The 16,777-nt window shown below is 40.1% G+C and overlaps 1 protein-coding gene across 15 annotated transcripts in view; it reads right to left on the minus strand.

Moving 5' to 3' along the window:
- Positions 1 to 16,777, minus strand: part of ATXN1 (ataxin 1) — a 343,223-nt gene that overhangs the window by 297,053 nt on the left and 29,393 nt on the right. For 12 of the 15 annotated variants that reach the window (XR_011149137.1, XR_011149133.1, XR_011149132.1 and 9 more), the window contains 3 exons: positions 14,876 to 15,003; positions 14,702 to 14,788; positions 13,913 to 14,044 (listed from right to left, as the gene is read on the minus strand). The gene's annotated coding sequence lies outside the window, so the exon portion shown is untranslated. The other 3 variants (XR_011149136.1, XR_011149139.1, XR_011149138.1) reach the window with 3 other exon arrangements.

The raw sequence follows: 16,777 nt of genomic DNA on the forward strand, positions 1-16,777 counted from the left end.
CGGGCTGTCACAAACATGTTTATCACCCTTTCCCAAACTCCGGCAGGTATCCAGCAGCAACTATTCAGTACAGATCTATGCACACGGTAGGTGTTAGCTCTCTGGTAGGCTGGACCAGCACATCTCATTCAGGACAGAATTACAGCCCTCATGTATCCTGAGATCACTACAGACGCGTGGGATTAGAAGTGCAGCTTGTTACATTAAAAGTCTCCTTTCATGTTCCCTTTAAGAGCCGTTCACAAAACCCATCTCCAGCCTGGTGAGACCATGTTTCTTTCTACAGGCAGTGGAGAAGTGACCCCAATGGAGAACAAGGTCATCCAGAACAGAAGCCCAACCTAACTGTCCCAGAGGCCTTCCCTCTATTCACTGCTAAAGAGCCTTTGCAAATATTCCCTCATTTTATGCTGCCAGCTCCTAAGACTTTATTATGAATCTCAGAGTATTTGATGTTGCTCTTGAAGGCCCTTTTCCTCAAGTCATTTAGTTTTCCAATAATCATATATTTTTCCAAATATATACGTACATATACAATTCTTATAAAATACATAGGCCTTGCTGTTGTGGAGAAAACTTGAAAGTGTGAAGTCCAGAGATTTAAAAAAAGTGGAGAAATCAAAAGGCAACATAAAACAAACAAGAAATTACCACAATTTTTTTTAAAGCCAAGCTCATGTCATGCCTTTACACTAGCAGTACTAACTTTGTTTTACTGCAACAGTCTAAGAAGTAATTTGAAATTTGCAGATGGAATACTCACATTTGCCTTGTGTCTTTTTCCGACGATTTTTTAATAATATGTTTGGTTTTCTCAAATTCCCACATGTATTAGAATTTCATTTTATTTGTCACTTTAAAACAAAATTAGCTTTTGACAGCAGGGAAAACTCTGCCTCCTTTTAATATCTGCATATGTAAGAATTATAATCAGTTTTCCCAAAACATTATAAGCATTGCCAATGACTGACAGTCACAGCTGCTTTAAGTAAAAGGGATTTCCAAAAGGTGTAAAACTCTGTTCATTCTCAACAAGCATCCAGTAAAACAACCATTCCAGAAGCCATTTCCTTATCTTTAAGGTTATGTCTAAAATTCTGGATGTTGTTCAGAGAAAGAAGCAGTCTTAAGTACATGCTGCCTTGTTAGCCAATGATTTACCCAACATTACATTATTTTAGGTCAGTTCCTATTTTCCTTCACCTGCATAATATTAACGGAATTCCTCTTGTATGCTGCTGTGATCACTAGATGAAAAGAGGGAAACTGCTCCAACAATTTAGAATCATTCACTTTTGCAAAGGAATGGATGATTCAATACCTGAAGTTTACCCTAAAACCACTACATTTGAGGTGAAGAGGACTTTATTTTTATTTCACTGTTAAGAGCTCTTTGAACTACCTCAGACTGGATTTTTAAAAGTTAATGCACATAACTAGTTAACTCCAATGTTCTCAGGTAAGAGTGAATGAATGGAGTTTATATTTAGTTCTTGGAAGAAATTTCACAAGGGGATCCCCCATACTACAGGCTGGCATTCAGCCAGTAGCAGTAACTTGCACAGCACGGGAACAGGTCTCCAGCTCATGATCTGCAGACAAGAAATTGGCACTTCTGGGAATGCCATATCTTGCCCAGGAAGGCAAGTCTTAGACTCTCTCTGTTACAATCTCCTCTTTGTCTGGTAGAGCTCCAGGTTACATCATCAAGAGTTTTCTGACCTTCTGCATTATCAGAGGAGGGGAGCAAAGGGATAACCAGTACATACAGGAGTTCATTAACTGTTTTCCTGACCCCGTGTGCTCTGTATCTTAAATGTTGTACAATAAAGGACCCCTAGGACATGGACCACAAGACATAGAGGAGATGAGGATATAACACAAGTTCTTTCTTCTGCTCTGTATTTTTCACATATAACTTCTGTAGTATTTTGAGAAATAAAAAAAAAATACACATTTTATTTTACATCCTCTGTGGACCACAGCAGTCTGTTCTGCATACCAGTGGTTACTTCTATTAGGAAATTACTCAAGACACATTCAGCCTACATTTTCTTAGATTAACCTATTGATCTTTCTCTTAGTCCCAACCTCTGGTTCATACAAATCACAGCCTTCTGGTTTCTGGCATTAAAATCTGAAGATGATTAACAGAGCATTGATGTAATCAACTTTCAGCTATTCAAAATGTACACAGGGACATTTTGTTTTCTGTTACTTTTCTAGACTTATTGTTATGGTGAATAGCATTCTTTATTTACCCTCAAAAGGAGGATGAAGAGTCTCCCAAGGGGAAGAAACAATTTCCTAACACAAAAATAAAGCACTAGAAAATACAGGCCTGGCCCATGTATAAACAGATAGACATGTAAGGAACAATGGGAAAATGCTTTTTTCCCTTGGTAACTAAAGGTCACAAGCAGTGGTGTATACTGCTCCAGTTTTTCCCCCTTTCCAAGGGGAAAAGAGGAAGCTTTTATCTCCAATCAAGTCCCCAAACACATTGTTTGATCCTACTGTACTACCTGAACCCTACAGTAATCTGTGACAGATAACACAGTTTCCTTGCACCTATACACACTTACAGCAGCAAGACCTTGTTAATTGTCACGTAATTAGTTTACCCATATTCCATAACCTGAATTGGTATTCTTCATACCACTGGTTAATATATAAACCTGACACACAAATACACAGAGAAAGATCTGGAGTAACTGGTAAATACTTGGTCTGCTTAGCCACAGTGGGCTTTGGGCTGCCACAGCTGTAGGGCTGTCTGCATGCAAGTTAAAGACAACTGAAAGGTTAAAGTGTGTATATACCATGTCAGACAGCCCTGCTATGAAAGAAAATATGGCAGCTCCATGTTTGTGGGAACACAAGTTTCAAGACAAGGCTATAATCCCAGTAGGGAAGTCCTCCAAATTGGCAGAATCACTTAAGCAGCTGGCTGCAAGGGTGGGATTTGGTTCAAGATTAAGGCACTTAATATGCAATAAGCATATGAATTCCTACTACCATCAAAGGAGATCTACTCAATATAGTCAAAGAAGTTTATAGGACTATTCTGCTGACAGCTGAGATGTGTCTACTCCAAGGTAAACCAAATCACTTGATTCCATAAACTTACTGATTCCATAATAAGTTGATTTAACTTCCATTGACTACAATGGAAACTGAATGAGAACATGACTTTGGTTCTAGGAGTTTATACATAAGTACTACAGTTACAGTAGTTTTCCAAAAACCTTATCTAGAGGTTTGATCTGGGACAAAATTCTTCTCCAAATGACAGGAGGAATTCCACATAGAAGATGTGGAAGACTCGACAGAACCAAAGGCTGCATTAGGATTGTGAGACTTAACGTTTGGATGCACACATGAACAAAACCTCTGGGATCATTGGTGAACAACTCACTGCAGATGTTGGCCGCACCACTCCAAGAGACAAACACTGGAAGGTGCTTGCTTCCAGAAGACTCTGGTAAAAAGGCACCCACATGAATGACTTTATTTAAAGCAGAGTTCTGAACATTTCCATAGTTGCCGTGTTTGGCCATGCCGACTTAGACTGGCAGTCTGGTCAAAGATGGACCAAGAGTCCCATGGATGCCTTCAGATGCATGCAGCTGTGGGAATGCAATACTGGGCACTCAGGTCCAGTGAACTGCTGGAGGCACCCTCAGGGACAACACTCCTTTTACCTTCAGTAGAGCAGCACGTGTATAAGCTTGCAATATGTGAACACCAGCTCTGCACCTTGCTCCCAGCTGCACCTATACCTCCTGCTCTGTGACAACAACAGTGGCTCTGACCAGAGGTCACAGCTGCTGAACTCACAGTGCTACGCACAGCTGCAGGCCAACTGAAGCACCAGGATCAGTATCTAAAGCATCAGGGTAATCCAGGGATAACTAGATCTAGAAACATACAGAAAAAGATCAGAAGACGTATTTGAATTAACTGGTTCCTCCTCTTCCTTTCCTTGCCAATCCCCTTCTTGCACGAGAACATGTCATCAGCCTGATAATTACAACACCCACATACCTATTACCATAAGAAAAAAAGCAAGGTAGATGCCCTTTATGTGCCCTTTCCAAGTCCTCTGCACATATCATGCTACTCCTCTAGACTTAATGGGCCAGAGTTAAACTGTTTCCTCACCTGACGACTTTGTGACAACCCTCCGCAGACAGTGTCTGCAAAAGCCTTTTCCCTGCAACACGGCGGAGCCAGCCTGCAACAGATCTATTCATAGAGCAAGAGAGAAAAACCTTCTCGGGATTGGAGGCTCCTAGGTGAGCAGCTACAGTAACTGATCTAAATGTTTCCCTTGTATTATATGATCAGCGAGAATGTGTGTTTTCATTTGAATTTTTACCCTTTGGTTTTCTGCATCTGGTAAATACTGGCAAAGTAAATGTTAAGATGTCAGCTCTCTCTCCTAAGAACTGATTGACAGTCCCTGAGTGCTCTGGGCTTTTTATAACCAATGTGACTGACAGCTTTTAAGTGGAAGCAGTTCGTGCAAGTTTCAAATGTTAGTTGTCTGCACGAATAACACGGAATATTGGCTTTTCTTGTATCTATCTAATGGCATTTCCTCCTGCGCCAGCAGCCACTCTAAACCCTCGGTTGTTAAAAGAGGGGAAAAAAATAAGTCTGTGTTCCCTGCTCTGCACATTTCCAAAGCTCTGAGTGTAACAAAAGGCAGAATAAACCAATGCCTCTATTTTAAGTTCTTGCATTTCAAAGCAGTGCAGCAAACAACTCATTTCTCTTTATATCAGGCTTAGCTAAAACATTACGGTGTCTTGTACAGTAATATTTCTATTCAATTTATTTTCAAGTACTCTGCACCAAAAACACTTTCAAGAAATACAACAGTATTATTACTCTGTCAGTGCACCCAATCAAAGCATTAGCACCCATGTTACTGAGTCCAGGATATCTCTTGGCCTGCCCCTCTAATAACTAAGGAAAACATATACACTAAATATTAGACATGAAACTTAATGTACATATCAGAAATGTACATGCTATTTCTCAAATAAATGTGCCAAAATTAGCACCTTGTACAATTCGGCATTTGAAGTCCAGGCATAGATAAAAGTCAAAATAGGGCATTTAGTGCATGAAAAATTGTTTGATTAAAGGCACCTAATTTTACTTTGCAACAGGCAAGCAACTTAAGTGCTGTTAATAAGCACATTTCATCTGTGAGACAGCTCATAAAAATGTTGCTGGCCCTTCTACCCAGCAAAGAGACCGAGTTTTAACAGTGTTCATTTACTGAAAAAGTTTCCCAAAATGAATTTGAAGTAGGAGTTGAAGGACAACCTGGTTTTCAAAGCCACAGAAATACCCATCATTTCATGTATACTTCTACACTGAAGGACTTTAATTTTGTATTTCTTCTACACTGTGTAACTCTGGAAATGTTTTCAATGTGAGCACTTCAGTTTGAATCAATCAAAAAACATCTTGTGCTTTCTGAATAAAGTACAAGGATAGAGGCTTCACATACAGGTAGGCCACTCAAGATTAAAAAGCCCATTACCACAGAAAAATCAAAGAGTGAGATCCCTTTGTCCTTAGCCATCATGACAAAGGTCAGGTGAAGGTGCGCTCCCTTGATTCTTCCATTTTCCAACACTCAGTGCTCAGCACCCCATCACCCCTATCCAAAAGTCTACATAATGCCTGACAGCAGGGAAGGCACAGGCTGAGCCACCAGCCTGTAAGACAGAGTCACACCATCCCTAGTGCTCTTCTCCCCTGACTGACACAGCCCTGCAGCTCATGTGGATGATGCAGGGTATGTACGAGAGAGATCTGCTCTTCAGTTCCCTCACAATTTCTCTTTGCTGAAATGCACCTCTACCTAGAAATAACCTTGGTGGCTCAGGAAAGTGAAGCTGCGGAGTCAGTGAAAACAGTAGGGCACTATCTAGATTTTGCCATGCCATCATAAAAAGATGACTGTTGGGATACAGAATGGACCTTTCCAAACCTGTAAACAATGTATTCGTCTTAGTGGAAAGCCTTTGGCTTCCTACAAAAGAGAAGCCAGGTGTATACGAAGTGATATTCACCTCACTTTCACAGCTAAGGTGCAAGATTTTTATAGTTACCTTTTCTTTGTTCAGTTACATGACTTCAGTGCTTTTTTTTTTAAGGAATCTAACTAGCCATCATTTGTTAACTGTACAACATAATCTACCTCAGTGAGTAATACAATTTCCTCTTCAGCTTCTCATTTTTCTCAACTTTAATGCAGTTGATTCTCCCCTCTCCAGAGGGCAGACAATAATCAGGTTAGGTTGGTATCTTTATGACACTGACCTTAAAGTTCACTTAATTTTTTCTCCCATCCGCCCCCACCAGCCTTTCTTAGGTCCTCTCCACTACATTTTTTACTGTTGAATATACCTAATAATAGAAAGTGGACAGATTAATAATTTTACCTCAAAATTTATCAGTGTGAAAAATAAACTAATTACTGCTCAGCAAATGTAGAAAGATACTTTAATCTTTAGTATCAACTGTGTTCATTCATTTTCTTTCTTTTTATAAAGAAAAAAAATTATCCTGAAAAAGATTAGAAAAGAGACAGAATACTAGTTTTGTTTTCTTTAAAGAAAATAAGTGAAGTCACTTAATCCTCCTAAGATAAAAAATTCTCTAAGTTTTGGAGAGCAGTGCTTTATTTATACTGGTTTTAGGTACCATAAACAGTTAAGAATTTTTGTGTTTCCCCTGAGTAATTGACTTAAACATGTGCAGCAACATTGATTAATCTAAGCCACATTATTTCCTGGTAGTGTTTTCTTTATATCTATGTCTTTCAGGCTGCAAATTACAGCCCAAACAGAGCTAGGGAAAGTTCTACAGAACTACAAGTTATTTTCTCAAATTTCCAAAACCTCCTGCTCCCCGCAAACAAGTGGTAGTAAAAGAGGAAGAAGTGTATCTACACTTGAGTGGTTTAAAAAAAAAAAGGAAAAAGGAAAATTTTCCCATGGATATAAGCGTTTCAACTTTCTACATCAAGTTATTTGAATTCAGGATACTTTTAAATTCCTTCCTCCTCAAACTGTTCACTTCATCACTAATATGCACCACCTGCATTTTTAGAGGCTGGAAACCCAGGATTAGAGCCGACAGCATGCATTTGCTAAAATAACACATTCATATATTTAACTTGCTATATTACCTAAGATTTAGCTAGCAATGATTTATTCCAGAACATTGCACTTGGCATCTGCTAGACACACTGAATACTGCCAAGGTTAGCTACACGGGAGTTTTCCCTGACTCCAGCCTCCCCTCCAGGAGAATATTATTAAGATGAGGAATCCACACTTTGTATTAGGCATATGATGATTACAACACAATCAGCAAATAAGATGCCCTTCAGGGATTACTTCATTATCCCTCCAGTAAAATAAAGAAACCCTAGAAAATACATAATGTGAAAAAGAAAAGATAATTTTAGATTTTCACAGAATTCTTCAACTTACCGTAACAAAACTTCAGCTACAGGAAAGTCAGTGAGCTGGTGAGTAGCAGAGTATGAATTCCTGAGCCATGAAATGGGAGAAGATAATGTTTTTCAAGCCCAGCGATGCTGGTTTCTAAAGCTGAGACTTTTACCTTCATATAATGAAGCTGGAAGAACAGGTTCCAGCTACTGCACTCAGTAAGAGGAGAATGTCCAAAGAGATGTGATATAAATAAACACGGAGTGAAGAAATTTGCCCTTGTTTTGTGGTGTGGTCATGCACTGCTGCTCAGGATGGTTCCATACACCCCCAAGTATGTGACTTTGGAGGAATGTAGGTTTATATACCCAGGATCTGTCAGGTACTCTGAGTAGAGCACGTTATCATTTAGTTTTGTTCTGGTTTTTAATGACGAAATTCACTTCACTCTTCAGACTGGGTTTTGTCTGGTGTAATCTGGTATTGTTCACAGACAGTGACATTTCTGCATGACAGCGGGGTTACGCAAAGGCTCTGTGTCCTTCCTGACTCAGTGAGGAATATGCTGGTAAGGCTGGAATGAGTTGGCCTGTTTGGAACTGCTCAGGGACCATGGGATTACATGAAGAATGTCTGTAGTGACTCAGAGATGTTGTGTTTGCAGAGGCAGCTGGGACTAACCTTTCTTTGGTGAATGCCTGGTGATGTGTTTAAGGTGCAGCAGGGATTAGGGAAAATAATCTTAGGTTGACAAGGGATGATCTGGAAAGTTCAGCAACAAATACTGGCAGATTACAACCTTAACTGGAAAGATTTTTTTTCCCAACCAGCTATGTTATGTAAAAGAGAGAGAACATATATATAACTCAAAAAGGTATTAGAAAGCTAGGATTTCAAACCACTGGGGTTTTTTTTAAATGTTCCTGCTTCCCTATTCTCTTCTGTTTTACATATCCCAGATCTGTCATATCTGTAAAAAAGGAAATAAGCGTAAAAAATTCCTATCCTTTGGGAAAAAATTGAGTTACTGTAATGTAATATTCTCTAGCTAGCCGTCAACAGCCATAACAACTGCTTAGCTGTAACAGCTTCCTGATCCACTTTTCGAGGAACTCATTCTTGAGCTGACATAGCCTAATGATGATACCTATGCTCAGGGCCTCTAGAACCTAGTTTTAAAGTGGCAGATAACTTTAGCTCAGTTACATTTTGACAGGACTATGAATTACATACAATTAAACCCCATGAAATGGATGCAGTGATCCTTACAAGCTGTCTCTGTAGAGTTACATTTTCTTTACTATGCATCTTCATTGAAGATCAAGGGTTTTTTAAAAAGAATATTCCTGGGGAGCTCTCAATCCCATGGTGATATGAACAAGACTAGGTACACACCTCCAAGTTACAGCTCAAAGAGGCCTGCAAGTCACATAAGTTATCACTGTGCTCAGCTCACATCTTCAAATTTGCATTCAAAAGTATAAATGCTAGGAACAACCTTTATTCATTTATTTTTTCTTGTTGCTTGTGCCATGGCAGCGGATCCAAGAACATGGAAAATATATCTGTTTTGTTAGTAGGATCTATCTTGCCAGAGGCTAACTTACATTTCCTAGGTACCCAAGCTGGTCTAGTAGAAGATGACAGAACCAGAAAATGAATGATAGGTGTAAAGAAGGTGGCCTATTTAAGCACAATACAAAGCAGAGGGATAAGAATGGAACCAGGAGGGAAGGACAGCGTCAACTAAATCCATCTAGGACTGTCAGAAGAGAATCATGTGCTGTTCTGGATTAGCAGAAAGACCCGCAGTCTCACTAGGTAAAAGGCTAAGGAAAGTTGGGTCAGAACAAATGTAGTCAATTAGGTAACAGAAAATGGCCCCTTGGCCTGAGTGTGGACAGGAAGAAACTTTAACTGAAAATGCCTTCTTTGGTTAGACAGACTAACTGATGTTTAGAAACCAAGCTAGGGAAGCACTTTGGTCTCAGTTTAACACTGTCCCTGTGGGTAGTCCCATTGGTGTATTTTGCCTTGAATCTTCCAATATCCTCTTTGCACAAATCATCTGGTCTACAAACTCTTGGACACTGTCCTCTCTTCAACCACAGCTTTCCAGCTCCTTCACAAAGCTCCAGGCCTATATTTCAACCTGCTTGTCATAAGGCCTAACAAGCTCTTTCAATAGCTTCCTAACACTTGAGAGTTACAGAGCTTTTAATGTTTCCTCAGCCTTACTTAAAAGAGGCTGGTACTGGAAAACATAATATATTCAATGTGACAGGGCTGGGTTTACAAATATACTTGCCTGGTTTCTATTGACATTTAAAAACAATGTTAGTGACAAAAATGTAATTATTCCTAAATTATGGAAACAAGGAGCCAGGCATACTGAATGAACTTTTTTTGAACCTCTATTCATTTCACTTCAGATTTTGGCAGAGGGTTTTGCTGGTTTCTATTTTATCCTAACCAGTTTATCCGTGTTCCAGACTTTATATGTTCTGTGGCTGTAAAGCTTTCCTGTGGAATTTGCCCACTGCCACAGAATTGTGCTAGAGAAATCCTGCTCGGCTCTGAAAAATAGGAGAATTTTCTTGTGCTCACATGTACAGATAAAATTGAGAACATGCTCCGAGCATATGCTGACATAACTCACTCTCCATCGTGTTTCAGGGTGCCTCAAACTGTAATTCTGAAAGGTGTGAACTACCTCATCCATCTCAGTTGGTGCTGGAAGGATTTCCCTCTTCCAGTCTTTAGAGTGTGCTGATTTGCACTGTGCCATGGAAATTCATCATTTTTGCTACCGAATTCCCTGTTTTACCGCAGTTCTAATGCTTTGTTTCCTTTCTCCTGACTCTGTTAAAACCCACCTACACAACTGCCTCTTCCTTTTGAATCACAGTGGGCACAATTTGAAATACAGGGAACTCCATTTAAATGCCCTTTATAGATAAAACTTTTACTGCTGGTATGATTGGACACTGGCACAGGTTGCCCAGAGAGAGTGTGGAGTCTCCATCTTTGAAGATACACAGAACGTGACTGGACAAGGTACCTGAGCACTGGGTGTGGACTATTTCCAGTGGTCTCTTTTCACCTCAGCTACTTTGCAACTGGGTGAATTTCTCCATGGAGGAATATGTTTGCTGTATTTTAGCATTTGTTCTGCCTGCACTGTTCCACAGTCCTCTCCAGGAACCTCCCAGGGACCTAATGAGCCTATACAGGTCAAGTCTACAGGTGTCAGCTTACCAATCCATACACTGCCCTACTGCAGCTGGAAAATGATACATCAGCAAAGCCCTAGAAAGAAATTTTCCTGTCTATACGGAAGGGTACTAAGGGTTCATCAGAATCACCTGGGTAGGAAGCAGAGAGCTGCCTTGATAAATACCTGCCATCTCTCCAGCTGAATGAATTCACAGAGAGCAAAAAAAACCTAAAGGAACAAAGATGAGGTTTGATGCAGAAAGATGGGAGGAGACTCACAGATGTAGAAGAGGTGATGTTTTGGCAAGGAATCTATGAGTAAACGAGTTGTGTTCTTACCATGACCTCCACAAACAGCTGTGTTGACTGGATTAATTTCTGGTAGTCCCTACCTCCCAGTACAGCAATGCAATGCTGAGACTCGTGTAAAATAACAGAAGGCACTTCACTGCCCACTTTCAACTGCACAATGCCCACTCTCAATCCATTTATGCCACCACTATTATGTTTTGCCTTAAACTAAGGTGGGATTTTGGTTGGACAGATTTAGCCATCTCAAGTTTAAGTACTTAGTATCAGCTACTCACCCAGGCTCCCCTTAGAACAAATCAAAACAAGCAGATATCTCAGAAAACCAAGATTTCCCTTCCCAGAGTGACTATCTGAGACAGGTAAAGAAACAGACGTTCAGAGAAGGTTGTTGTGCATCTAGGTTTCCTTTAACATCAGTGGACAACAACTTTTAGGTACCAAAAACTGGTTTATGAGCTCCTATGATAGGCACTCACCTTGTCATTGTCACAACACTACAAACAAGTAGTTTCCAAGTTTAGTTAACTACCACAAGAAATATTTTTAAGCTACCCCACAACACTGGTCATCTGAAGTGGAACAACGCCCACTGAAAAGCCTATCAGCAATTAAATATCTTAGTCCATCTACGAGGAGCCCAAAGAAATGGTCTCGTATCTCCTGTTGACTGTAGCTGGTAAAATGAGAGTAGAGGCTCATCACCACATTTTCTGTCGTTGTCTAAGAACAAGCACGTAGGGATCTGAAAATACTTCAGAGTCACCATCAGGCGCTTCACAATGGACCAAAGAAAATTCAATATATACTTCATTAACAACTGGAAATGAACCGGGGGTGGGAGTGGTGAAAATCAATCTTCAAAACCATTAAGAAATGAAAGCTACCTGTGAGATACCGTGACAGCAAAAGCTCCAAAATTGAATGAAGCATGAAAATTGCTTGGAAGAGTAGGACACAGGTGGGAGTCAGAAATCTTTTTGCCTAATTTTGTCTCTGATGCACTGAAATGACTTTGGCAGATCTTTTATACCCTTTGTGCCTCTGTATCCACATCTGTAATTCAGATCACAGCTAACCTGGTAACATTTACCCCACAAGGATACAGAAAGGCTTGAAAGTTGAGATCCACTATGTGGCTTAGGAAACGCAATTATTAAAAACATGAACACTTGGGAGATGATCAATAACAGCTCTGAACAGTATTTTAAAATCAGGAAAGGCTCAAACAGCTATAACAGAAGAAGTGTGTCCCCACCTTAATTGCTTCATGGAGACTGGGACCTCTGTTCACTTCCAGAAGCACACACACCAACTGCCGGCAATATTGTGTGTTTAATCAATGCCTAAGCACAAACCAAACAACAACAAAAGCAAACTGTCCAGACCTCACACTGCTGTGACTTCTTGCACCTAAACCACAAAGGTCCAATAATCTCTTTCTTTGGTGGGAACAAGTGTCCTGAAGGTAACTAATCCATAGCACAATGAACTGCAAGAATACCAAACCACCCACAAACACTCAGATGACGGCACAGGCAGGCATTCAGCCTTACAGGACGCAGCCTCATTGAGAGATGATGCACTGTGAGCAAGCCACTCGCTAAAGGTGATACGAGGAAATGCTGCAGGATTAATTTACACTCCTACACCTCTTCAAACATCATCTGTATACAAAAAAAATATGTGAAAAATAAGGTAATTGAGTTACCATAATGAAACACTGCAATATGAAGTGATAGGTAACAGTGTCCTTAAACTAGATGAGAAGACTCATGTCCTTAAAGACCCCGTTCAAGTGCAAAGCTGTCAGTAGCACTAGTGTTAACAAATGACAGCAGGAATTTCATCCCATCTATACAGGCTGTTTTCACTATCTGTGAAAAGCTGATGTAGTTAAGCCATGGGAAACAGAAAAAGTTACTGGAATTAGTGAGGGTGCATATGTTTCTGGGTTTCTAGGAAGGCTGAAGTATGAGAATTTCATAAATGTGTGGAAACTTTTGATAGCATTCCAGTTGAAACAAACTTGTAACAAACCCTGCGGAGAGGTTCATTCAACAGGATGAGCTAAGCAAGAAAACAGTCAGTTCTGGCTAGTTGCACGGATATTAGCAGCAGCTGTGAACTCAGTAAACAGCCCTGTTTTCTGGTTGTCAAAGAGCTGCTAAAGCAGATGTGAAATGCATCAAAAATAGGTCACAAACAGAAAACATGCAAGGGAATGCATCAATATGAGAGTGATCTGAAAATAAGTAATGCTGGAACATCTCAGTAGTATTTATAACCCTGAAGTGTACCCAGCTCAGAGCAGCACCCAACAATAGGCTGCTTCACATGGTTCTTACGACAGGACCTTCCACAGACGGCGCTGTCTGTGTGAATAAGGGTGCGGTGCTCTCAGCAGCTGAAGTGTCAGACAGAAGAAAAGGTACTGAATTGCACTCTGCTTTCCTTTGGATTAGGTTTTCTGAGAGAGGCTTTCATTCCTGTCTTTCTCCTCATCCCCAATCCGAAACTATAATTAACTCAGACTGAGGTATCATAATGAGCCAAGCATAGAATTTGCCACTACAAACAGATTACAAACTCACTTTATCCGATAGGCAGTCCTCACACAATAGTCATTCCTCCAGGGACTGGAATCATTGCCAGTGTGGTAATTACATCCCTCCCCTTTTTTTCCTTTCCCTTTCTAAAAGCCCATAGGACCCATTCCTTGTAATTTCCTCATATGGAGATCCAGTTGGATCTACTTCTAGGACTCTTGCAGTACTTAAAACACTTAAGTTCCTTTACTACCAGGTATATAAAGGAACAAGATTTAACTCTAAAGGGGAAGGTTAATAAAAATAATGTACTTGGGCTATGGCCCAAGTAACAGGACTAAACAAAGCACCTACGTGTCCTGTCATTCCCCCGGCGAGCCTTTGTAGCCTTCACAGCACAGGTGTGAGACGGTCTTTGGCCAAGCACCTTCAACAAGACGAGTCCAGGCACCACAGCCTGAAGCAGGCTCAAACACTTCCCACAGCCTGCAGGCAAGGACACTCTCCTTTATCTGATTGCTTTTACTTCCATTACCATGGCAGATTTTACCCCTTCAAAACCTAAACATACTGTATAATAAGCATTAGTAAGACAAGACTAATGAGACAAAAAACAAAATAAACAAACAAAACAAAACTGTTGATATACTCCATACATAGTAAGGTCAATTCTTATGTTTAACTGGGAACACGGGTCTTAGGTAAGTATTCAGCAACTAAATCCCTTATGTAGCAATGGCTCTAAAACAGCGTTAAACACAAAAACACTGAAGAGGCTTCATGCTATTAATGTTTTAGACCAGGAACCAGGCTTCCAGAACTTGTCTTCTCCCCTTCAGAAGAAGGGAGGAGGAAAAAAAAAACCACCACTCATATCCAACTTGAAAGAAACCCTTTGTGGTTTACATTCAGTTGAAAGCCTTCGCTGAAACAAATGCTCATTTTAGCATGGATTTCTTAGAGACTGGAATCTAGGGTGAAACGTGGGAATTGATAATGAGGTTAAAACTGGCAAGATAAACATAAATAATCATTGTTATCAGTAGTTACATGACAATGCTCAAAAATCCTTTCTTTTTCCTTTAAGCTAGTGAGCTTTTATTATTATCATTCATCTAAGCAATAATTCAAAAGTAGTCATACTTCCTAAATCTAGCAGTATGAATCTTGGAGGCTGAAGCATGCCGCTGCACTCTGCTCTTTTGAAGAACGGTTTTCTAGAAAAAGAGCCTGCAGAGGGAGAACAGAAAGCTGTTACTTTCCTACAAGGACATAAAAGGATTGTTTCATTCTTTCAGAAGAAATTGGGCTACGTACTTGTACTCGTTCTTGGCCAGCTTGTTCCCTCCCCGCCTCATGGGGCAGCACATTAAACACATTTGGCTGCTGTTCTCCGAGTGCCACGAGTGCTTTCATTCCAGCGGTGATGCGAGTTTGTGAAGCAGCTTGGGTGGGGAGGGACAGGAGCAGATTTAAACTTTTGCAGACAAACCACTTAAGAACATACTTTCTGTCCCTACAGGTTGCAGTTCCTGGGTAAGCTCTCACTTCCAGAAACAGAGCAATATGCATTTTTACCAAGTAAATATCATGCAGACAAATCAGATGGTAACTATTTCAGAAAACTTGGCATAAGTTCCGTTTACGCAATGCTTTCCAAATGTTCCATATTTGCAGAATAAAGATAAAAGCTCTGATCTTTGTAGTCTGAACTTGTCTACTTGGTTTACTTTTCCTTTTTGGCCTAAACAGAACTTTTATGTATATGACTTCTGATTTAATACAGAAAACCTAAATTAATCCCAATGAAAAAAATGTCAGCTGACAAGGTTTGGCTCAGAATTTGAGGCTTCTAACACTTGAACTCTATTTTCTCAAGTTGCTTTGAGATGTATTTGGGCTGGACTGAAAATGAATTCCATAAACTTCTTCCCTGAATTTTTATTGACTTAGTGACAGAGAAATCCTTCCTCAAAGACAACTCATAAACACTTTGTCATCAAACCCTGTTACAGTCAGGCACTGAGTTACCTTTTGTGCTGTAATCTGTTGATAAGAGTGTTTAAAGTGGTGCTTACCCCAAGATTCCACTAGCTGCAGCATGTTTTGAAAATCTGAAATTACTTACTTCAACTTGCCTGCAATAATCTGTGTTTGTCTAGTAGGAAGCAAAAGGAAGTGAATGATTAATTACACTCTTCCCAGTAATTTAGAAGTGTTGATGAATGCCAGGAAACACTGTAATGAGTACTGAAAAAACCTCAAAGGCAATATATTAGAAGCCTTATTGTTGCTTTCAATAGACGCAAAATAATTAAGTCTGCTAATTAGACACTACCTTTAAAAAAAGTAATAACAACAGGTACATTTCATGCTGTCCATATTTTTGTGCAAAAATCACAAGCTGGCCACATACAACTGTAGCCAGCAACTGTTCATCATCACAACTCAGCTGCTTAATCTCAAAATTAGCAATGTACATAGACACACATACAGTCAAATAATTTCTCTTCAGTAGACATCTTTCAGTCTGTCATCCACTAAGCAGCTCTGTGCTTCAAGTGCATTCTGTGGTGAAACAAGCAGAAAATTTTTCTGTGTTTCACTGTCATCTCAAATGGGAAGATCATGTAAGGTACTTTATTCTGTTATGTGGTTCCCACACAGATCAGAGGGGAAAGTTGCACATTCAGGAAAAAACATGCTACGTAGTTCATTCAATTATTTGGAAAGCATTCTAAGTGGTTAATTATGTACACCAAGAATCTGTACAGGATTGGTAAAGTTGAGGATTTTCTCTGAGACTACTCAAAGAGATTTTGTTGCTGTATTCACACTGTATTAATTTCAACACCATATTTTATATAATTAGCTAGCTTAGAAACTGTACAAGGTCTCATACCTTTATTTAATCACATAATTCTTTACTGTGAGGGTGGTGAGGCAACAGAACAGCTTGCCCAGAGAAGCTGTGGATGCCCCATCCCTGGCAGTGTTCAAGGCCAGGCTGGATGGGGCATGGAGCAACCTGGTCTGTGAAAGGGGTCCCTGTCCACAGCAGGGGGGCTGGAATGAGATGATCTTTTAGGTCCCCTTCCATTCTATGACCCAATGTGGTTTGCAGATTTCCATGAATTTGAACAAACTGAGTTTTAGAGTTCATGCTTTAGAGAGCTAACAGGAAAAATGGAGCCTCAGGACACACACCCACACCCCCCC

The sequence above is a fragment of the Aphelocoma coerulescens genome, chromosome 2 (assembly GCF_041296385.1).
Source record: "Aphelocoma coerulescens isolate FSJ_1873_10779 chromosome 2, UR_Acoe_1.0, whole genome shotgun sequence".
NCBI lineage: Eukaryota > Metazoa > Chordata > Aves > Passeriformes > Corvidae > Aphelocoma > Aphelocoma coerulescens.